Genomic DNA, 24,845 nt, shown 5'->3' on the forward strand with positions numbered 1-24,845 from the left:
CTCCCGGAGCAGATGGTCCCTTCAGGGAAGCTCAGGAAAGTGCTGGGTGTCTAGTTATGCCTGGCCCATCCCTCCCTCTTGGGGCCTCAAATGACAAGTCATCAAACCAGTTTCTCTCCAGCTAAGGAGCCTTGATTCGGTAGCAGCAGGTTTGGGTTTCAGGCACTGCAGAGAACCTTTGCAGTTGGGTTTAGCAGCTACCCAAGTCTGCAGCCTGCGCTGGTCCTGGGGGTGAGAGTGATATCCCTGTTGTCCAATCAGAGACACGGTTTTCCATGCGGTCCCCGCCCCACTTTCCCCGCTGCCCCAGTAACCGCCCTAAAAGGCCGGGCTTCTGCTGTCAAGTAGCCAGGGTGGGCTCCGCCGAGGCGAGGAGGGGCGCGGGTGGGGAGATGCGCTCCCAGGTGTTTGCCGCGGAAGTGGGAAACCTGTAGGGTATGGTCCAGCTGTGCCGCACCGAGGCGAGCAGGAGCAGGGAACAGGTAGGAAGCCGGACTTTTCCTTCTTTGCAGATAAAATAAAGAATGCGCATTTCCATGCTGTTGCTTCCCTTCCCCCAGCCCCGCCCCGCCCTCGTCACCCCCACATCTCCTGTGGACGCTGCAGCTCTCGCCGTGAAGTACGGCGCTGGAAGGACTGGGGCGGAGGTAGCTGGGGTGCGGGGAAGCAGGGGTGCGGGATGCCGGAGACCTGGGGTGCCGGACAGGGCAGGACGGCAGTGCCCTAGGAGAGGGCTCCGAGCCTGGGGTCTGTGTCTCGTTAACTTTCCTCTCGGAGGCTGCCACCGCCGCCAGCGCCGGGAACTCGCCCCAGGGATGCCATATCGCCTCGGCAGGGGAGGGGTGGGGAAGCAGAGAGGTCGGCAGCCCGGGGCGCGCAGATCTTTCGCTCCCGACGCCGGCCCGCACCTGCTGATCTTCCCCATCCCACCTGGGCGCCTGGCTAGCGCATCCCCGAAAACCTGGGAGCGGTTGCGGAGAGGGGAAGAAGGGACTTGTTTGTCCCCTGGCCCCTCTGTTAAGATCTAGCTCCCTTCAGGAGATGGGGGTGGGGAACAATCCCTGCAACTCGAAGGGCAACGTTCCGATTAATCACATCTCCGTTGAGAAGGCACCGGCCCTTCTCCAGGATCTGCCGCAGGCGGGAGGGAGAGACCGCGGAGCCACTGCCCCTTCCCTCCTAGCCTGGCGCTGTCTATGGGAACCACCTTCACACCTAGTTTCTGAAAGGTGGGTTTGGCTTCAGGGATTCCCAGGGAGTCAAGTGATTGTGCCCGGATGAGCTCCGAGCGGCTGCGAGGCTGCCTCCCTAGGTGACCGCATCTGGGTAGTAGGTGTTGGCCTAGTGCCGGTTCCTGCAGGAGTCAGATTGCTGGGAGCAGTAGGCAGAAGAATTGCAGAGAAATCCGACGCGGCATCACCCTCTGGGACTGATGACACCCTGCTTTGAAAATTCCTGAAAAATTGGGATGATGGGAAGGAGGAAGAGGGGATAGCTGTGACCTTTCCTTATTTATTTATTTATTTTCATGCCAGACTGGGCATGGGTATTCGTACGTGTGCTTATGTGTGCACATCTCCAAGGTGGAGCTATATATAGCTCCTGCATACCCAGCCCGGCTTCCCTGCTGCTGAGCCTGCTGCCTTGGCCTTCTCAAGCAATCTGGAAGCACTGAGTGGGAGGGGCAAAAGGGAATCCAATTCTCCATTGGGGGAAAAGCCAGAGAAGCATTCAGACTGCTGAAAGCCTGCGTGAAATAATGTTTTTGTAACTCACGTAAAGATCAATATTTCATATTTCATGTTTTCAATATGTCATATTTCATGTTTTCAATATTTCAGTATTTTGAAAACATTCTTAGAGTGCCCATATGATCTTCATCCATTTCGCTGCATTTTTTCAGTTTTCTAAGTGTACATATGAACCTTACCAGCCCGAAGTGTAACACAAATCAAATTAATACATGCCGTATCTGGGATATTTTATTAGACTCGGCATAGTGGTTTGGTTATTTGGTAGTAAATTTATTTGAGTGATAACTTATATCTAACAGCATTTGGGGAACTGGGAATGGATCCACCCACTTTCCGAGACTAAGGAACTGTTAGAACCCTTGCGGGTGTAGATTTGATGTATTTCTTTGTACAGATTTTACTTGTGGACCTGATATTTAAATTTGTACTGCTTTTTCATATCACGTCTATTTGTACTACGTGAACTTTCTTTTATAGATTGATGTATGTGCATTTATCTTTGCCATTCCCCGAAATTATTTATTCCTGATGACAACCTTTCCATTTTCACGGATGAAGAAACTAAGATTCAGAGGACACAAGTGATTGGTTTAAAGTCTTCTGAAAACTTGAATATTCCAACAACCTGCTGTGTAATTATACTGCATAGCAGTTTCCCCTCAAATAGAATACTTTTTAGCTTCCCAGGATTTTTGGTCCTGGTAACAAAATGTGGTCAATGTTGATACCAGAAACAATATAAACCAAGTTTATTCAGTTCTAGCCTGACATGTATCCCTACAAAAATTAATTCTGTGTTTTAAAAACAAAATTCTAACTTGCCAAGTCATTTTGAAGATAAATGATTTAATCTACCAAGTTATCATCACAGGCAGTGCGAGCTGGCTTTTAATTTTGCTCTGCAACTTCCTAATGATCTGATTTGGAGCAAGTTAATTAAACTCTGAGAATCTGTTTCCTTGTCTTCAAAAGGAATTTTATAGCATTGAATTTTCAGGTTGCTATGAGGGTCATAAAAAAGTATGCATGTTTCTGTCATGGGGATGGGCACATAGTGGGTCATTAATAAATAGAGCTACTACTGGTAATTATAACAATACATAATTATTTTATTGTACATTGGTTGATACATTGGTATGTATCAACGAAATGCATTTTAAAATTCAGTGTTCTAACAAAACGATCACTCCTCTTCAGAATCTCTAGTAGACTATTTTCACTTGGAAACTTAATCATGCTTAGTCTTATTTTGTTGCTTAATCCTCATTTGTATGTCTGATTCGTTTTCTAATTAGGAAGTACTTTGCAGAAAAAGACTATGCTTATAATCTTTTTGTATACCCCACCACATTGAACACAGTCCTATTATAAGTAGCCTTAAAGATTCTTGTTCAGGAAGCATCATCCTAAGAAGCTAGATGGGTGCTGCAATGATTTGGGGATAATTTTTTGGTAGAAGGCTGTGTATTGGGAGGAAACTATCCTCTCCATGAGGAGTAATGGATGACATAAAGTGTTTCTATATCCTTCCATAGAATGATTCAGTTTTCCAGTAGGGGTTTTGACTATGTACTGGTTCTATGTATTCTCTTGTACCTTGTGTCCCTTGAGACCAACTAGAAAGAGCTGAAATAGACAATTTATATTTCGGTATACAAAATATGCTCTGTAATTGCCTTATTTCAAAAACATCAACCAATCCTTCAATTTCCATCTCTTTCTACATGCAAATTGGCCATGGTTTCTATCATATCTCACAACCTATTCTAACTCACCAGTAAGCTCCTCCTCCTCAATTCCAATGTTTGTTTTCTTTTTTATTGGTGTATTATTCATTGTTCTCTTCTGACCTTCTATTTTCCATATTGTCCATCTTGTTCTTGAAATTTTGCTCCTTGACACTACAATGCTCTGATACCATACTTTTTTCTTAATTTTTCTAACTTTCCTTTCTTTGTCTCTCTCTTATCTTCTCTTTCTACTTCTAGCTTTCAAGCAAATACCCCAAATTGATGACAATTTATCTTACTGAAAATAAAGTTCTCCTTCTGCATTTCCATTCCTAATCTTCCTCCCATTAGCCATTTCCTTTACACTTATCCTACTGGCTAAGAGCACAGGCTTTGGGAGGAAGCCTGCAGGTGTTAATATTTAGGTATCACGATGCAGTTAAGCGAATATCAGCAAGTCAATTGGGGATTATCATAGCATTTACATGAGAGGATTTTGTGATTTTTAAAATATTAAGTGAGATAATGCATGTTAAACATTCAAAATAGGGTTTGGCCCATGGTAGTTACTCATAAAGCATAGCTATTAATAATAGAAGTGCTGTTTATAGCAATTGTAATGTACAAGATGAAAACTGGTTTTCGTTTTTCCCCATGGATAGGCATCATTCATAAACTGGCTTTTATCAATGGAGACTACAACTTTACAGGCTTTTTTTTTTTTTTTTGAGATGGAGTCTCTCTCTGTCACCCAGGCTGGAGTGCAGTGGCGCGATCTCGGCTCACTGCAAGCTCCCTCGCCTCCCTGGTTCATGCCATTCTCCTGCCTCAGCCTCCCGAGAAGCTGGGACTACAGGTGCCCGCCACCACGCCCAGCTAATTTTTTTGTATTTTTAGTAGAGACGGGGTTTCCCTGTGTTCACCAGGATGGTCTCGATCTCTTGACCTCATGATCCGCCTGCCTCGGCCTCCCAAAGTGCTGGGATTACAGGCGTCAGCCACCGCGTCCAGCCAGTTAGTTACTTTTTATGACTTTCTTTCCTCTAGGCCAAGTGTTCACCATATAGTCAGTAATTAATTCATTTTTATTTTCAACTCTAATTTGTATCTTTCTCTGCTTATTCCAGCACTAGTTTCATCTGGCATTCCATGCCTGGATGAGTGCAGTAGGCATATTATCAAATCTTCCAATATATAAGTCTATCTGCTTTAATCTAAGATGCCATGTATTATTGGTATAATGTGCTTTCAATTTTCATTAATGCTTCTATTTTCCTTTGAAACTTTCACTGTACTTTAGTTCAAATCTTAAAGAGCACTGACTTTGGAGCCAGAGACTCAGGTTCAACTCCTGACAATAGGACTGATTAGTTGTGTGACCTTGGAAATGTAGCAGCAGGAGGATGGGGCATTATTTCACTTCAATAATATGAATGACCTACTGTGTAAAGTTATATTCAAAAGTCTATTTAATATCACATTGAAAATAGTACTTTATTATTATAAGGACATCTAGAATCATTAAAGAAATACTGGGAATAAAGAAAAATCCACCAAATTCCACAAAACAAAGAGATCCTATTTCAATCTTCCAGTCTTATTTCTATTAATATAAATAAGTATTTTTCAATTATGGATTTGAGTTTATAGTGAACATTCACTTTTGTTAGCTTTTTAAACTTAATATACCATAAACATTTATTCATTTCATTTAATATTCTTACTAGCCATGTTTTTCTTTTTTTTTTTTTTTTTGGCTGCCAATATTCTATAATAGATCTTTAGATTGTTTTCAGTTTTGCACAGTCATGAAAATGAACCTTTATATATATTAATATTTGCATTTCTGACCATTTCTTTATGACAGCTTCTTAGAAGTTACCCAGGCAAAAGTGTGAATATTTTTAGCTTTGTAACACTTACTGGCAAATTGCTTCCCCCAAAATGTAAGCACAGATTTATACTCTACCAGTGGTTGTACCAGTTTGGCCATACTCTCATTAACACTTGGTACTATTTTTTAAAATTGGGATCATTTTGACAGTATAAATTATGCATCTAGTTTTCTCCTGAGTTATGGTTCATATGATTTTGGATAAGTTCAAAAATGTTATTATATTTATTGGTTCTTTGTATTTCTTAATTTGTGAATTTCATTTGACTATTGGAGTGTTCATATTTTCTCATGTAATAGGAAATCTGTGGTATGCCGCAAAAATTTTCCTCACCTTGTTCTTTGCATTTTAAAAAATGCTTTCTAACACAGAGAAATGTATAGCCTTACTGTAGTTTATAAATCTATTTGCAGTAGTGTCTCTTTGTAGCTTTCAGGTTCAGAAAACTTTCTGCCACTTAACGGAGAATTGAATATAAAAACAACATATGACGGTGCTAATGCTGAACTTCTTTCCTCCTTTGAAGCAGAATCTGGCTTATGTATATCATATGTATATCCCAGTGCGAAATGGCTCCTGGGGACACATAAAATTCACTCAGTCTATTAAGGTTCCATTATTCTTTAGGCAGCTCCCCATGAAGTGAATAGTACCTTAATTCTTTCTGAGCTACTATTGTCCATTTCAAAAGAGCCACAGGGCAGAATGCACTATGGAAGATATTAATGGCCAGGTTACTCAGCCAGAGCAGGGCACTTTGTTTGCACAATTATCTGAATGACTCAGGCACTAAATCTGCTTCTGCCAGGATTATCCAGATGGTCCTTAATTCACTAGATAATTGTTCACCCCTGTACTTGATTTTGATGGTGTAGACCTGAGCATGTCATTGCTTTTCCTTCCCTGTTTTGTTACCACTCTAAATGCTTAGTGCTGGTTGCATTAGTTTCTATTATGAGAGGCAGTTTGCCCGGTTCTTCAGTGCATAGGTGTTAAGAGTTATGCAGAGCTTTGCATGAAACCTAGCTCAGTCAGTTACTTGCAGTGTGCTTTGAGGCTGGCCACTTAATGTTTTTTTTTTTTTTTTTTTTTTTTTTTGAGGCGGAGTCTTGCTGTGTTGCCCAGGCTGGAGTGCAGTAGCATGATCTCGGCTCACTGCAAGCTCTGCCTCCCGGGTTCACGCCATTCTCCTGCCTCAGCCTCCTGAATAGCTGGGACTACAGGTGCCCGCCACCATGCCTGGCTAAGTTTTTGTGGTTTTTTTTTTTTTTTTTTTTAAGTAGAGATGGGGTTTCAGCGTGTTAGCCAGGATGGTATCGATCCCCTAACCTCATGATCCTCCTGCCTCAGCCTCCGAAAGTGCTGGGATTACAGGCGTTAACCACAGCGCCCGGCCATGAGACCAGCCACTTAAATTTTTTTACAACTTTGTTTTCTGTGTAAAAAACAGATATTCAGAGTTTGAAGTCCCTATTTCATTCTCCTCTCTCATAGCCGCCTTCTCCTGAGTACATTCTATATGTCATAACCACAGTTGTCTTTCTAAAGTCAATCTCATCGTATGCTTCCTCTGCTGAAAGTTTTTAAAGTTCCCCTTTTGTTGTATTAATAAGATGTCTGAAGTCTTTTGCATTGCACCTAAAGTCCTTTATTAAATGGTACCTGGTAACTTCTCTAGATTCATTTTCTCATTAATCAAATTTCTCCCATCTCCAGTCTCCCACAATGTCAATCAACTGAACTGTTTGCCTTCTCCTAATGCATCTTGTTTTCTCTTTTCTCCCAACACCCTCCCATGTTCCCTATGTTCTATTCTCTCCCATAAATAACCTGTTTTCTTGTCTGCTTTTTAACTGACCTAACCTTTTCATGCCTTGGATCAGGTGCTACCATTTCTTGGAGGACTTCCCTGAATTCTCAGTCTTAAATTTTGACTCCCATAGTGACCTGTGGATATCCTTGCCATGTCACTTACCATACTACATTGTACTGATTGTTTACTTGTCTCTTGCCCCCACTGTAAGTCCTGGAGGATAGAGGCCATACGTTATTTTTCTTTGTGTCTGATAGAGGACCTGACATATAGTTGAAACTTAATAAACATTTTCTGAAGAAATGAATAAAAGAAGGTTAAGACTAAATTAGTTTTTAGGATTTCAACAAATGAAAGATTCATATCTTTACCCTGGAAACCAATCAATAAAAACTAAAAATTATATCAATCTTCACAATATTTCAAAACTTAACTTCCTGGTTTTGTTGATTTATACAGGATAAATAAGAGAGATTTTATTTTTTAATGAGGAATTTTATAATGAAAAGCATGCCTAAGACAGCTAATAATTCCAAATTGCTAAATCAGTCAATAAATATCTTTTAAATAATTTTGCATTTTAAAAGGAAAGAGGAATGTATAGTTACATGGATAATGTAGATGTATAAATTTAGCTGTGTAGGAATTAAATAACGGCAAAGTTAATTTCACTTTTCTTTAATAGAAGGTCTTCCATTGGTGTCATCTTTGGCAGATTACAAAGTATGGTCACATGCGTAGCCTTATTTGATCCTTCATAACAGTCTTGAAAATTAGATTCAACGTCATGGTTATCCACATTTATAGATAAAAAAAATAAGCTCAGAGAAGTAAGTAATTTGCCGAAGGTTACACGTTAGTGGTAAATCTGGAAAAGTAAGATGATCTGGCTCATAGTTGAGTGTCCTATGTGTTATGCTTGGCCCAGAACATTTCACTGAGAGATGACTGGCATCATTTTGTCTAGGTTAAGGACAACAATCTTGATAATAATAATCCCCTTAAAGTCCTGAGCCATGTAGTAAAAATGTATTACATTATACCTATATAGGGTTTTTGCTTTGATTTTTAGTAATCTGAGAAGAAACCACCTGACAGAACATTTTGCTTTAGACATATCTTTAAGTCTTATAGTTACTTGCTCATTTAGAACACACACACACACACACACACACCCCCACCCACCCACCATATTACCCTTTTCAGTTTGTTTGTTTTGAAGTACGTGTCTTTTTATGTTAGGTGACAAGTACAATGCTCTTTCCCTTACTTTTTTTTTTTTTTTAACTTGAGTTATTAAAATTTTTTTTTCAGCCAGGCATGGTGGCTTATGCCTGTAATCCCAGCACTTTGGGAGGACGAGATGGGCAGATCACGAGGTCAGGAGTTTGAGACCAGCCTGGCCAACATGGTGAAACCCCATCTCTACTAAAAATACAAAAATTAGCTGCGCGTGGTGGCGCATGCCTGTAATCCCAGCTACTCAGGAGGCTGAGGCAGGAGAATCTTTTGAACCTGGGAGGCGGAGGTTGCAGGGAGCTGAGATTGCACCATTGCACTCCAGCCTAGGCGACGGTGAGACTCTGTCTCAAAAAAAAAAAAAAAAAAAAAAAAAAAAAAAAAAAAAATTCTGGATTTTCTTAATTTAGTAGACAATGTTCAACTTTAGTCTTCAGTTTTTGGCTTAGCATATATTCAGTGTAATCTTGGAGAACCAGAGGGGTCAAATGCGTTTTTTAGGAAATAGTGCAAGCGTTGAGAAAGAAATTTATGAAAAATAGATGGGTAGTTAGTTAGAATGGTGATCTATCCTAGTTTGAAAATTATAAACACCGAGATATAAGATTGATTTTTCAAATTTGACTTGTGCAAATGTCTTCTCTATAATTGTACCTCAGTTATTAACAATCACTTATTGAGCACTCATCTGTGTTGGGCATTTAAAAAAATGTGTTGCACATGACCATCTTAACACTTTTCAAAACCAGTGAAAAGGTTTTTTAAAGTGTATTATTCCAATTTTGCAGATCAGGAAAGTTAGTTATTAAAAGTTAATGCATGCAGAGGCTAGAATTCACACCCAGATTGTCTGACTCTGAAGCCCGAGTTTTTAAATTACTGTGTTATTCAGCACCAACCCAGGGCTCATGAGAGCTGGTTTTAGTATTTTGTGAGTCACAGTTTAAAACTCTGCTATTCTAAGTGACCCGAATCTATCCCTGGACCCTTAAATAAATTTAGTATTAATACAAGGAATTAAATCATTCTAAATTTGCATATGTTTTATTTTTGAATATCTTATTAATATCTTTCACGACAGTAATTTACATGGTGCAGATTCCCAAGCATGAATTGGACCATTACAATGTGTCATTTAAATATGCCTCTAATGGGCCAATCATTAGAATTTTGACGCAAGCACCAGAAGTTTTTATGCATTTCTGCCCTAATTTTGCTTTCTAACATCTCAAATGATAAACAGTAATTCTCTCCTAAGGCTTCTAATCTGGTAGTATTTAATTGTCATGGTTACTAAAAGTACAGATTTGCTAACTGTAACAGATGAGATGAATATTATGAACAATATTTATGATATTCTAGCTTGAAACTCAAGCTGTTTACTGTGACAGAATTTTATATCAGATAAAACTTTCCTTTGTAAATTATTTTTATACATTAAATGCAGTGTAATTTAATTTAAAATATTTGTAAATGCCTAATAGATTGACTTTATTTTTCTTTTGGTCTATTTATATTATTTTGGAGAGCATAACAACTTTCAGATTATTTGAAAATTAACCTGCTTTCTCGAAAAATGTTATTTTCAAATTTTGGTTTATGCACAAGTTGAGTGGTAATGAACCTAAGACATCAATTTTCAGTAAAACACCGTGTTATTACATTCTTTCCTCTTCCCTTTTTAATTAAAGAATAGCAGAAATACAGAAAACATTTGGCTCAATGAGCTATGACAAAGTATTCATACCTATGAAATCAACACTCAACTCAGAAGAAAGAATTTTGTCAGCACCCAGGTACCCCTCTTCCAGCCCCACTTAATCACTATCGCCTTACTCTTATCCAAAGGTAGCTTCTGACTAATAAGACTGTAGAATAGTTCTGTCTGTTTTCGAAATTTATATAAGTGGAATCATGAAGTATGCATTTTTGTATCAGATTTTTTTTTTCCCCCAGAGACAGGGTCTTGCTTTGTTGCCCAGTCTGTTCTCAGGCTCCTGGCCTCAAATGATCCTCCCTGCTCAGCCTCCCAAAGTACTGGGATTACAGGCATGAGCCATCATGCCTGGCCCAGATTCCTTTTGTTCAAAATTTTTTGTGAGCTGTGTCAATATTCTTGCATGTAGCAATAATTTATTTTCATTGTACTGTAGAATTCCATTGAATGAATGCCCCCAAAATATACATATTTATTCTGTTGTTGAATACCTGGGTTGTTTCCCGTTTTGTGTTATTACTGATAGTTCTCCTATGCATGTTTTCAAATTTGTTAGACATTGTTTTTCTTTTTTCTCTTTGAGACGGAGTTTCACTCTTGTTGCCCAGGCTGGAGTGCAATGGTGCGATCTCGGCTCACCACAACCTCCACCTCGCAGGTTCAGGTGATTATCCTGCTTCAGCTTCCTGAGTAGCTGGGATAACAAGAGCCTGCCACCACACTCAGCTAATTCTTTGTATTTTTAATAGAGGCGTGTTTTCACCGTGTTGGCCAGGCTGGTCACCAACTCTTGACCTCAGGTGATCCACCCGCCTTGGCCTCCCACACTGCTGGAAATACAGGTGTGAGTCACTGTGCCCGGCCCAAAATTGAATTATACTATATATGGTGTTCTGCCACTTCCTTTTATTTTGGACAACTTTTTCTTTCCACATGTTACAGTGCCAACACATTCTTTTCAGTACTTGCATAGTATCCCTTTGCGTAAAACACAATTTATTTGTCTCATTGTTGGAACTTTGGGTAATGTTTCCAATGTGTTTTAAAAGAGTGCTACAAAAACATTATTCTGCGTGTAGTTTTGTATATTCCTGGGAATATTTTTCTAAGATATTTCTTGCTAGTCAAAAGGTGTGTGTATATATATATATATGTATATTTTTTTACAGATTATTATATATTATATTATATAATGCATATATTATATTATATATATATTATTTATATTTACAGATTATTGGTATTTCCAAGTTGCCCTTTAAAGACTATAGTGATTTATATATAATCCTAGAAATATGAATAAGAATGTCTGCTTTTGCATATTCTCCCTAGTACTATTATCAGTCTTTCAAATACCTTTGGATTTTATATTTCCAAATCAAATTATTACTGAAAAAATAATATAAATGAAGCATAGCTGTGTGCTAAAGAGATCATAAAACATAAAAATTGGTATTTCCCTGTAGACTAAATTTTGCTATTTTATATAAAAATATTTCAGTTATTTTTGGAATTGTAAAAACATTTCAGTTTATTTAAGTGGATCCTAAGTTGTTTTATAAAATTCAAGCCAAAACTCCCCTGCTTTCATTGTTATTTTTAGTATTACAGCTTTTCAATGGATAAAGATTTAAATCTACATTCTGGCACTTAGTAGATATGTAATTTTGGAAAATTTACTCAGTTCCTGTTACTTTGAGTGCTTCATTTTCTGAAGTCGTGAAAATAGACATGGAAGTTAAGTTTGCTGTATCGGTCTCATTTGATTGTTTTCCAGGTTCGATTTAGGTAATTAGGCTACTTAGGCAGGTGCCTGTTTCTCACTGACCTATTTATGACCCTCTCAGAGCTGCTTGATCTTCAGTGAGAAGAGTTTCTAGACATGAAAAGGGCCCTGTTTCTTATGAATAATCTACAAAGTAGTCTCTTCTGCTAGCTAGAAATGGAAAGAAGTGATGTGAATAATATTTCCTTCTTTCCTTTATTTATATTGTTGGTGAGAGGAGGTGGGGAGCGAGAGAGAGAAAGAAAACAGAAACACAGATCTACCATGTGGTAGACATTGCATTGGGGCTAGAGATATAGTAATGATTAAGTGAGACTTTTTCTTGCCTTCAAGAGTCTTCTAAACTAAGTGTGTGAAATAGATAAAAAGGTAGTTCAAAACTGCGAATGGGTGCTTTGATCCAAGGAGAGCCAACATCTTCTTGTCCTCTGCAGAGGACAAGTAAAGACCTGGAAGCAAAGAACAGCATGACTGGTTCAAATAACAAAAACAAATAAAGAAATATGGTATAGTATAAATTGTACAGTAGCAAGATATGTGGCTGAAGAGCAGAAAAAGAAAGTTTCCTTAAAGTGTTGAAGTATGTGTCTTATTCTCAGAGCAATGGTTCAAAGAAAGGCAGTGATTTAATCAGATTTCATAATTATTTTAGGATTTAATGACGTAAAAGAAAGATACTAGATATGAAAGGACTGTAATTTCAAAAATGTTAAAGAAAATAAGTCTAGATTTGAAACAGCATGTGTAGATCATTCACTTGATAAGAAATGTTGAAAAATTGGTAGGCCCATACTCTCCAAATCATCTTTTAATAAGATCTAGTAGTAAATGTATTATTGACTTCATCTTGCTGTTAGGTATGTTATGAAAACTCTCTTTGAGTAGTTAAGAAAAGAAAATTAAACATAGAGTCATATTTTTTCATCTTCATCTTTTTCACAACTTCTTTGATTTCACAGCTTCTTTCTTGATTTTGGCTAAGACACATATCTTTTTAAAAGCCATAAAAATTCACAGATGTCCTAGGCTTAGGATTTCATCCCTAGCTACAGCTTAGAATACTACCTTGCTTATTTTTATAAACACGTATGGTTTCCTGTTTGTATACAATCATATCTGTTATGGGGGTATAAGAAATAGTCATTTACAATATGACTAAATCACTAAGGAAAAGATGTACAGTAAAACTCGGATTTTGGAGATATTTTAAACTGATGGTTTCTGTAAAATGCTATTCCCTGTATCTTCTCATGCCTCACATCACCAGACTGAGAATTTTTTTTTGTCTTATTTATTTTTACAATGGTAAAGTGATTAGTTGTAAAGAGGAAAAATTGCCATTGCTACTGACCTAAATGATTATGTTAGTCATACTGAAATGTGCTCAGAGAATCATTGCTCAGCATGTGAAAAGCTTATCCCTGCAATAAAAATCCCTCTATTTTCTGATACTCTGATAACATTATATATGGAGAAGTCACAAAGATTTACTGATATATAGCAAGTGTAATTTCTTCTTTGTTTCTTCTTAGCTTTCTGTCAATTTTTAGTGCCTTCAGTGTTCAGGGAAGAGTCATGCCAAGGTATATTGACAATACGGGTCCTTTTTTGAGTGTCCAAAAACAGTGGTATTTCTCAGTTAGTGATTGCCTATTATTTGATTTGTTAGGGAATTAAAATGTGTCAGCCTTTTCTTCAGGATTTTGTTTCATCCAGAGAATATTTTCCTTCACAATTGCTTGCAGTGTCCTTTGACTTGACACCACTATTTGAATTCTGATGAATTACTTCTGCTTCATGTTTGCCATAGACCTTCTGCTCAGTTTGCATATGCTTATATACTTTATTTATCATAAACTTCCTTGCGTTTGAGGTGAAGTAAGCACTGTTGATAATGGGTAGTAATAGAGAATTTTTCCATTTACATCAGATCATAGTTTTTTTTTTTTTTTTTTTTTCAATGTTTTATAATAGGTTTTAGAATTCTGGGCAAAAGTAACTTTTTTTTTTTTTTTAAGGTGTTGTGTTTGTCCATTCCTGCATTGCTATAACAAAATACCTGAGACTGAGTAATTTATAAAGAAAAGGGGTTTAATTGGCCCACGGTTCTGCAGCCTGTACGGGAAGCATAATGCAGGCATTGCTTCTGAGGAGACCTCAGGTAGCTTCCAATCATGGTGGAAGGTAAAGAGGGAGCAGGCATCTCACATGGCAGGAGCAGGAGCAAGAGAGAGTGGTGGGGAGGTGCTACACACTTAAACAACCAGATCTCAGAAGAGCTTACTATCTTAAGAACAGCACCAAAGGGTTGATGCTAAACCATTCATGAGAAATATACCCCTAGGATCCAATCATCTCCCACCAGGTCATATCTCCAACATTGGGTATTATGATTTGACATGAGATTTGGGTGGCAACACAGATCCAAACTATATCATTTGATGCTTTAACCAGGGAGAAATCTTTGCCTGTGTCTTCACTGTATATCTGGAAAACTTCTGCTCATTTTTCAAGGTTCCTCTATGCCACATTTTCCAGGAAGCTTCTCCTGGCCTGACTTCTCCTGGGCAGATTGAAACCTCCCTCATGTGTTCCTAGTGTACCTTGTGTAAACTTCTGACATAGCCTCTATAACACTTCATTAGCCATACTTCTGTCCATGTCTCCCTTTCTTTACTAGATTGTAAGAGTGGAGAATATGTCTTTTCAATATTTATTTTGAATCTTCAGTGCCTAGAACACTGCCTCAAACTTATAGGACCCCTCAAAACACAGTAATGTTTTGGGTTTTTAAAAGTAAACAAAGAAAATATTTTAGAAATGGTATTTTCTAATAATATTTCATATTCTGAAAATCCCAGAGGAAGGTTGTCTATTTATTAGCAGATGCCCACACTACTTCTTCCATATTGGTAGTTATGATCATGATAATATATATGCTGTATAACTGATATATTATAAGGCACTGGCTGTTCTCAATATTTACAGTTCATAAGAATTACCTGAGATTGTTAAAAAGGCAGAATCCTGACGCCCATCCCTACAGATTCTGGCTTAGTAGATCTGATATGGGACCCAGGAATCTGCATTTCTAGCAGTGTCCCTGTTGCTTCTCAGAGCACATTCCAGAAACAAAAATTTTGATCAACCTAGATGGAGTTAATGCTTGTGCTTCAACAAAACATACATATAAAGACGTGTGTGTGCGCGCGCCACATGCACACACACACACACACACACACAAACACTTGTTCAGATTAAGCCTATAGAATAATTTTTAAATACCTCAAGGATCACCATAATGCCAGAGGCATCACCACCATTACTTCTTTATCTTATTCTGTTCACTGCTTTTCTCCTCTTCCTCTTTCTTTTTTTTCTTTCTTTTTTTTTTTTTTTTGAGACGGAGTCTCGCTCTGTCGCCCAGGCTGGAGTGCAGTGGTGCAATCTCGGCTCACTACAAGCTCTGCCTCCCGGGTTCATGCCATTCTCCTGCCTCAGCCTTCTGAGTAGCTGGGACTACAGGCCCCCGCCACCATGCCCAGCAAGTTTTTTTAAAAATTATTTTTTAGTAGAGACAGGGTTTCACCATGTTAGCCAGGATGGTCTCGATCTCCTGACATCATGATCTGCCTGCCTCGGCCTCCCAAAGTGCTGGGATTACAGGCTTCCTCTTTCATTTCTATCATCTTCCTTCTTTTCTAACAAAGGATGGCTTTTTACAAACATTGCTAGCCAATCTGAGCATCCCTTTCCTTTCATGTTAAATACTAATTTATTTCAGTGCACAAAATGTTCTAATCTACTGTGCTTGTCCAGATATGTTTTTTGATGACTGATAATGGGTGACTGATTTGTCTCTAAAGAGTTTCATTGTGAGATGAAGAGGAAAATATGAGGGAGAAAAAATATTTTGGAGTTTTCAGTTTCTTGGGTAGCCATTGGAAAGATAGTTTCTAGACTGCTAATTTTAATGTAAGATATTTTTAGTCAACCAAATTCTCAACATGGCTGCAAAATGAAGCATAATTTATGTACAACTAAGAGCAAAGGCTGCTTGCTCTAATTTTTATGTAACTTATCAAAAATTGATGCTTTATTTTATAATATTAACTCTTCCAATGGCTTTTTATTCCTAGGTACTTCTCTCAAGTAGAAACTATATGATCTAGAATTTTGAATATAATTTGAAGTTACATTTTCTTCCATTTATTGAATTTTACATTAGAGAGAAATTATGGTATATTACACATACTATGCTTTTACTTTGGAAGTCAAAATTGTACCACTGAGACTCTCTATTAACATTTGTTCATTAACTATTGAGTTTCTGGCAAGCTATGAGCATACCTTGGAGTTTTTGTGGGTTTATTCCAGACCATTGCAATAAAGCCAGTATTGCAATAAAGAGAGTCACACAAATTTTTTGATATTGCAGTGCTTATAAAAGTGATGTTTACACTATACTGTAGTCTATTAAGTGTACAATAGCATTATGTCTAAGAAAATGTACACACCTTAATTAAAAAATACTTTGTTACTAAAAATGCTAATAATTGTCCAAGCCTTCAACCAGTCATAATCTTTTTGCTGGGAGAGGGTCTTGCCTAAACACTGATATCTGAGGACTGATTTAGGGTAGTGGTTGTCAAAGGCTGGGGTGGCTGTGGCAATTTCTAAAAAGATGACACTGAGGTTTGTGAAATCAGTTGACTCATCTGTAGCATGCAGTGCTGTTTTATAGCACTTTACCCACAGTAGAACTTCTTTCAAAATTGGAATTGATCTCTCAAATCTTGCTACTGCTTTATCCACTGAATTTATGTAATATTCTGAGTCCTTACTTGCCATTTTGACAATGTTCACAGCATCTTCAACAGGAGTAGATACTATCTCAAGAAACCACTTTCATCCATAAGAAGCAACTCCTCTTCTGTCACAGTTTTATCATGAGATTATAGCAATTCAGTCAAATCTTCAAGCTCCACTTCTAATTCTATTTCTCTTGCTATTTCTACCACTTTTGCATTTATTTTCTCCACTGAAATATGGAACTCTTCAAATTCAACTTCTTTCAAACTCCTGTTAATACTGATACTTTGATTTTACTTCCTCCCAAATGTACTTAATGGCATCTAAAGTAGTAAGTTCTTTTTAAAATATTTTTAATTGACTTTTTCCCAGATCCATCAGAGGAATTACTATCTATGGCAGCTAAAATCTTTTGAAAGGTATTTCCTAAAAAAAAAAAAAAAAAAACCAAAACTTCAAAGTCAGAATTACCCCTTGATTCATGGCTGCAGAATGGACATTATGTTAGCAGACATGAAAATGACAGCAGTCTCTTCATATATCTCCCCCAGTGCTCTTGGGTGACCAGGTGCATTGTCAATGAGCAGTAATATTTTGAAAGGATTGTTTTTTTTGGAGCAGTCGGTCTCAACAGTGGGCTTAAAATATTTAGTAAACCATGCTGTAAACAGATGTGCTACATCCAGACTTTGTTGTTCTATTTACAGAGCACAGGCAGAGTAGAGTTAGTGTAATTCTTAAGTGCCCTAGAATTTTCAGAATGTTAAATGAGTATTGGCTTCAGATTCAAGTCAGCAGCTACATTAGCCACTAACAAGAAAGTCAACCTGTCTTGAAATTTTGAACCCAGGTATTGACGTCTCCTTTTTAGCTCTGAAAGTCCTAGATGGCATCTTTTTCCAGTATAAAACTGTTTTGTTTACATTAAAATTATGTTGCTCAGTGTAGCCACCTTCATCAGTGAGCTTAGCTAGATCTTCTGAATAACTTTCTGCAGATTTTACATCACCACTTCCTGCTTCACTTCACATTTTTATGTTATGGAAATGGCTTCTTTCCTTAAACCTCATGAACCAACCTCTGCTAGCTTCCAGCTCTTCTTTTAGCATTCATAGAATGGAAGAGAGTCAGGGCCTTGCTCTGGATTAGGCTTTGGCTTAAGAGAATGTTGTGGGTGGTTTGACTTTGTATCTAGGCTACTCAAACTTTCTCCATTATCAGCAATAAGTCTGTTTGTCTTTCTTATTTGTGTGTACACTAATGTAGTACTCTTACATTTTTTTCAAGAATTTTTCCTTTATATTCACAACTTAGCTATTTGGCCAGGAGCCCTAGGTTTTTTATTAGCTTTCCGTATAGCTTCCTTACTCATCTTAACAATTTTTAGCTTTTGATTTAAAGTGGGAGACGTGGGACTCTTCCTTTCAATTGAACACTTGGAGGCCATTTTATTTGACTTTTTCCCAGAACCATCAGACGAATCACTATCTATGGCAGCTAAAATCTTATGAAATCTTCTAAATCTTAGAGGCCATTGTAGGGTTATCTGAACTAATTTCAATATTGTTGTCTGAAGGAATGAGAAGGCCTGAGGAGAGGGAGAAAGATGCAGGCATTAACTTTGGTGTAGCCATCAGAACACCTATTGATTAAGTATCAATTAAGTCTTACATAGGCGCAGTTCATGGCATCCCAAAACAATTACAATAGTAAAATCAAAGATCACTGATAACAGATCACCATAACAGATAAAATAATAATGAAAAAGTTTGAAATATTGTGAGAATTACCAAAAGATGGCACAGAGATAAGAAGTGAGCTCATGCTGTTGGAAAAGTAATGCCAATAGACTTACTTGACATGGGGTTGCCACAAAACTTCAATTTGTAAACAAATGTAATATCTGTGAAGTGCAGTAAAGTGAAGTCCAATAAAATGAGATATAACTGTACTGATAAATTTCCACTTATATGGAAATCTAATATCTGATCTAAGGTGGTAGATATGAATATAGGATCTTGTATTCATTTAAGATATTTTTTGAGTACAGACTTGTAAAACAGTGTTACAACTGTTTTTACAAATATTATTTATTCATATTATCCTCTGTTTCTAAAAAGAATACTGGAAAACCAAAGAATTTCTTGTAGGTTCTTGCAAATATACAGGTAGAGACAATCTTACTGTTCTCAACAATTATTTTCTCTCTTTAGATTCATAGTGTAATTCACACATAAGCTAGTTATTTCTATTATTGAATTTTAAATTCAGCCTTTCTCCACATGCTTTTGGAACCTATTCTAGAAGAAGACACTAATACTTATATTACCACAAATATCACTCTGAGGTGCAATATCCTAGTTAAATTCGGCTTCACCTTACCATCACTATTTCTACAGCTATCCTTTCAACCTGTCAGAGAGAGGAATCTCTTCTCTTTCATATTTCTGATCCCTCTACCAATGCTGTGGATCTCAACTTTCCACAACATGAAGAGAAATTTTCTCTTGTGCTCAGAAGTTTCTACTGAAATTTCAGTCTTTCCCTCTCAATTTTAGAATTCTCCTACCTTCAAACTTTTGGGTTATGTTTCTCTATTAACTTTTCTAGCTATGTTTTTCTTTCATTTTTCTCTTCCCTTTTCAGAATTACTAGACTATAGTTTCAATATCTCTTCCACCCAATTTATTACAGAGAAAAAGTAAAGTCAATTTCAGTCTAAGTCTTCTTTCTCCTTATGGGTTCTGGGTTATATCCCCTCACATTTTTAGGGACCTCACTGTATTCATTCTCACTTCTTTCTTGTATCTTAAACCTTACCCTCTCTATTGACTTCCTGATGTCAGGATTTATGCTTGGCTAATTCTCTTTATCTTAAAAATGATGCAGAAGAAATTAAACAAATGAAAACCCTCCTTAAACTTTTGCACCCCCAACTAATGACTATGGTCATTTTTCCTTCTATTTTGTAGCCAAATTTCTTTCTTTCTTTGTTTTTACTTCTCCTCCTTCTCCTCTTCCTATTCTTACTTCTCTTCTTCTTTTTTTAAGAGACAGGTTCTTGCTCTGTCTCCCTTGCTGGAGTGCAGTAATATAATTAGTAGCTCACCATGACCTCAAACTCCTGAGTCCAAGCAATCCTCCCACCTCAGCTTCCCAAGTAGCTGGCACTACAGGCACTTGCCATCATGGCTAGCCTGTTATTTTTATTTGTAGAGAAGGGGTCTTGCTATATTTGCTGTTTCCCAGGCTGTTCTCAAACTCCTGGCTTCAAATGATTGTCTTGTCTCAATTTCCCAAAGTTTTGGTATTACAGGAGTGAGCCACTGTGCCCAGCCCCAAATTTCTTTAAACATTCATCTATGCTTATTTCACAGTTCTTTGCCTTGAATTCACTCTATAACCTTTGAAATCTGCTTTTTTATTATTTTATTAAAGCTGTACTTTACTAGGTCACTAAAATATCCTTATTTCATAAATTGTATGAATACTTTTCAGATGTTATGTTACTAGACCTTTCATCACAAATTAGCACTGTTCAATTTTTCTTCTTAGAAAAATATTTTGATAGTTTGGATTTGTTTTTCAGCAAGTATTCATTTATCTTCTATTCCTACTGTGATAGAGCATACTGCCATGCCAGTTGATATCGTGCTAGGTCATATGATTTTCTGTGACTAATGTAACAGTAGTGGATAGGAACAAAGTAGAGGTTTCAAATGTGCATCTCTTACTTATTTATTTATTTTTTACTTAAAAACTAGTATGATAGTAATGCTTGGTTCTTATACTCTGTCATATGTGTTGAGAATTACATATGTTAGGAACCTGCTGATCCAAGGGGGATGTGGAGAGATCTGAACAGAGTTTGAACTCAATACAAAGCTTAGAGCAAGCCCAACCAACCCCATAGCCTAAAGTGTAACTGGCCCAGTCAAACTGTGGACCCATGAGCAAGAAAAAAATAAATGCTTGTTGTAATTTGGAGATGTTTATTTTGTAGCATTACCAGACAATAGCTGACTGATATAACTCAATTGCTAGAAATTTAATAAAACCATCTTCTGGATTTTTCTTTTAAGTTTCAGGAACCATTGTAACATGCTTCAGCAAAAACTGTGAATATTATGAATATTCACAGAAAGTGGAATAGATAAGATATAAATTGCCTTAAACCAGTTCAGAACAGGTTATCTTAACAAATGAGTTCAGGTCAAGATCAGATTTTGTCACCAAATGAGTCATAGGAATTAATGGGAATTAAATTTCAAAATGAGGTTTTTTAATAAAACCATCTTCTGGATTTTTCTTTTAAGTTTCAGGAACCATTGTAACATGCTACAGTTTGGATGCTTGTTCCCCAAAACCTCATTGTGAAATTTAATTCCCAATGTTGGTGGTATAGCCTAATGGGAAGTGTTTGGGTCGCCAGGGAGGATCCCTCATGAACAGCTTGCTGTCATCCTGCAGGTAATCTGGGGATGTGAGTTATTTCTTAATTCCCATGAGAGCTGGTTGTCAAAAAGAGTCTGGCACTTCTGTTTACACTCTTCCTTGTATAAAGGAATAGCAGAGGCTGTGTAATTTATAAAGAAAAGAGGTTTATTTGGCTCATGGTTCTGCAAACTGTGCAAGAAAAACACCACTAGCCTCTGCTTCTGTTCCGGACCTTATTTTTGCATTCATTTCAAAACCAAGTACATTCCATTAAAAAGTTTTTAAATGAACTGAGCCTTTTTATTTTAAATCCTATATGATTAATTTTTTTTCAATGCTTTCTCAAAAATATAATTGAAGTGATTTATGTGATCTAGGAAAGTATTTTTCTCCCTCACGTCATGGATTGATATAGTTCATGGGATTAATTACAGGGATTAATTGAGCAGAAATTTAAATAAACTTGATGTTGGACAAAATCAAAACTGTCATGCCGAGGAACATTTTATCATGGTTGTTATCATACTTGTTTATATTATATTAAATAAAATATATATATATTTTTTAAATGTAGAAAAAAACTCGGTGATTTCTGTTTCTTTGTACTAATAACCTATTGACTATTTGGAATAATATCATCAGTTGATTTTTCTATTTATATAGAATGACATAACACATATAAATGCCCCCCACACACCATAAAAAACATTTGACTAATGAAAGTGCTAGAGAAGTTGTGCTGTAGATGTAATATTTTTAAGGTCCTATCATGTTAAAAATGTGCCATAAGGCATAGGAGAAGAAAGTCAGTATTTAGGAAGAGTGAAGGAGCTCTGTATGTTTCCAATACAATAAACAAAAAAGTAAATGAAATGTCCAATCCAAAACCATTGTGCATTATTACTATGAGAACCACTGAAAAATAGAGTCATATGTCTTTTCCACATTTAGTGCTTTGGTCAAGTCTATTGTTTAATGACAGAATCATACCTTTTTCCCCTAGTATTATGAAATTACACTCTCCTCTATTTCTCACTGCTATGAGGAACAGGTTGAGGTCAAGTGACCTCCTTGATGGGTAATTGGGATTCTGCTGATCACTGGAAAGATCTTATTTTATTATTTGACTATCTATGTGGTATGAGATGGGAATGATTACCAGCTGTTTTATTTTTTTTGTTTGTATTATTCAGAAAATAGTGTTCTCTACTTAAAGAACTTAAAATTGGGAGTTGATTTAGTATCTTGTCTGTTTGAAAATTCTTCACAGATAGACACATATTAAAGATTTTTGGATTTTCAAAAAGCAGATTTTCACTTAAAACATTAATAAACTCAAGAAAAACATGCAGTTTGGGCACTTCATGAAGAAAAATGGAACAATATGGGTGTTTCTGGACTCAGTGGGTTGCTGGATAGTGACTGTAAATCTTACACAAAGGATCCCATATTACTGAATAATAGCACCTTCCCCCATCTCTCCAACATAGACATGATTAAAATGTTGATTATTTGTGAAGTTATGTTATCCACCTTTACTGGAAAATGAAAAGATACAGTAGCATGTCTAATCCTTTATTATAAAGATGCTCTTATCTTTTATATCTTCACAGAAATAGAGGTTGAGATCAATATTATATATTATTTGTTTTAAGAAGTGACATGTTGAATCAGCTTTCCTGCAGACTTTCATTTAATCAACCTTGAACTGATTACCTTGTAAGATGTCAGGGTTGTCAAAAATGCGATTTAACATGAATTTTTTAAATAGAAATGAAGCAACAAAAATGCAAGATTATATTTCAGTGAGCTAAAAGTGACTATGTCATATGACTATTCTGCAGCTTCTGCAACTTTTGGATTTTGTACTGTCCAGCTCCTGAGGGATTCTTACTGCCTCAGGACCTGCTGAAACAAAATATGCCTTCGATATTTAACTCTATGCTCTGTATGCGATCCACTCACTCAAAAACAGACTGAAAGTCTTTTGTTTCTGACAAAAGAGATAAATATTGACCTTGGACAAGAACTTCAAGTCCTCATGGTCATTCTGCAGCTGATTGAAAAATTCTCTGTGAAAGAAAACTGTTTTGTAAGCATTTTTGTAGAAAAATTAAAAATGGGTTAGCATGGATTAAGAACTGAATTTCATTTGTTTTAGATTTCCTCTAAGCCCATGATTCTTAAGAATGAATGTACATTGAATGTCACTAGAATTACTTGTTAAAACAGATTCCTTGACCCCACTGTCGAAGAGTCTAATTCGTTAGGTCTGGAGTGGGGCCTGATAATTTGCATTTTAACAAGCTCCCAGGTGATGGTGGTACTGCTTTTTTGAGAGCCTCCTTTTGGTAGCACTGCCCTAAGTAGTAACTTTGGTACCAACACTTCTTTGTTAACTGGTAAATCTTATCTCAGAAAATGATAATGACGTCAAGAGTATTAATGGGAGAAAAGAACAAAACAGATTCATTTATGCATAGGATAATGCCACATTAGCAGGATTTTTTTTGCCTTCTTTTAACATCAATAATAATCCTCTTTATTAATTGGTGCAAAAGTAATCGCAGTTTTTGCTATTGAAGGTAATGGCAAAAACTGCGATTACTTTTGCACAAACTTAATATTAAAAAACAACTAAGTAATCTTCCAGGTCTTCATTTGATTCCCCTTGTGTTGGATAAAATATTGCCATTCCTGTTGCTTTTAAGAAATAAATCTGTTAGGGTCTCAAGTTTTTATTACAATCAAGCCTTTTGGGGAGCTAGTGGAACAGCTCTGAAGCTTTTTTATTAACTGATTTCAAATCTCTTATAGTTTAGCACTCAGAGGACTTGATGTAATTTGCCATCACAAATCACTAGTAAATGCACCCTTGAGATTAAGAATTAAATTACACAGATATTTGTAATATTTTAAGTCAGGATGGTAGAGTGACTCACAACCTAGCTGAATGTTAAAATCACCTGGGTAACTTTAACAACACTGATCTGATGCCTGGGCACCACCATTCAGACATTCAAACTTAATTAGTTTGGGCTTGCATCTTGACATAGGGAAATGGATAGAGGATAATAGTTAAGGAGGGAAATGTGCAGATATGAAGACAACTACCATTTCTTGAGACCTACTTTCTTTATGTCAGGCCTACACAGGACATTCTAAAAATATCGTCCCTAAGCCTCCCGTAAACTCAAAAGGTAGCTTTAAAAAAATCTAAGGAAAAAAGCTTAAAGGATAAACTTTCCCATGGCAAGAGGTTGTTAAGTAATGAGGGACTGGCCCCAGCATCCTTACAAGGGTACTAGATGCTTCCATTCCTTCTCTCTCTCTCTCTCTCTCTCTCTCTCTCCTTTTCTTCTTCCCTTCCTTCCCTCCCTCCTCCTTTCCTTCCTGTCTCTCTCCCTTTCTTCCTTCCTCCTCTCTCCTTCCCTCCTTTTCATCCCTTCCTTTCCTCCTTCCCCTTCCTGGTCTTCTTCTCCTCCTCCCTTTTCTTCTTTCCTCTTCCTCTTTTTTCTCCTTCTCCTTCTTTATTCCTTCACAAATCTAAATACCTTGAGACAAGAGACAACCTCTAACAAATGTTGAAAGTGCCATATAAGGAGCAATGTATCCTTCAAAATATACACTTGATAGCTATTATGAATAAAGTTTTGCCTACA

General features: G+C 37.0%; 1 protein-coding gene across 4 annotated transcripts in view; it reads left to right on the top strand.

Moving 5' to 3' along the window:
* The first annotated feature begins 328 nt into the window (after positions 1-328).
* Positions 329-24,845, top strand: part of CNTN1 (contactin 1) — a 380,108-nt gene continuing 355,591 nt past the window's right edge. For all 4 annotated transcript variants that reach the window (XM_077952290.1, XM_015151426.3, XM_077952291.1 and 1 more), the window contains exon 1: positions 329-482. The gene's annotated coding sequence lies outside the window, so the exon portion shown is untranslated. The remainder of the gene's footprint in view (positions 483-24,845) is intronic.

The sequence above is a fragment of the Macaca mulatta genome, chromosome 11, assembly GCF_049350105.2.
Source record: "Macaca mulatta isolate MMU2019108-1 chromosome 11, T2T-MMU8v2.0, whole genome shotgun sequence".
Taxonomy (NCBI): domain Eukaryota; kingdom Metazoa; phylum Chordata; class Mammalia; order Primates; family Cercopithecidae; genus Macaca; species Macaca mulatta.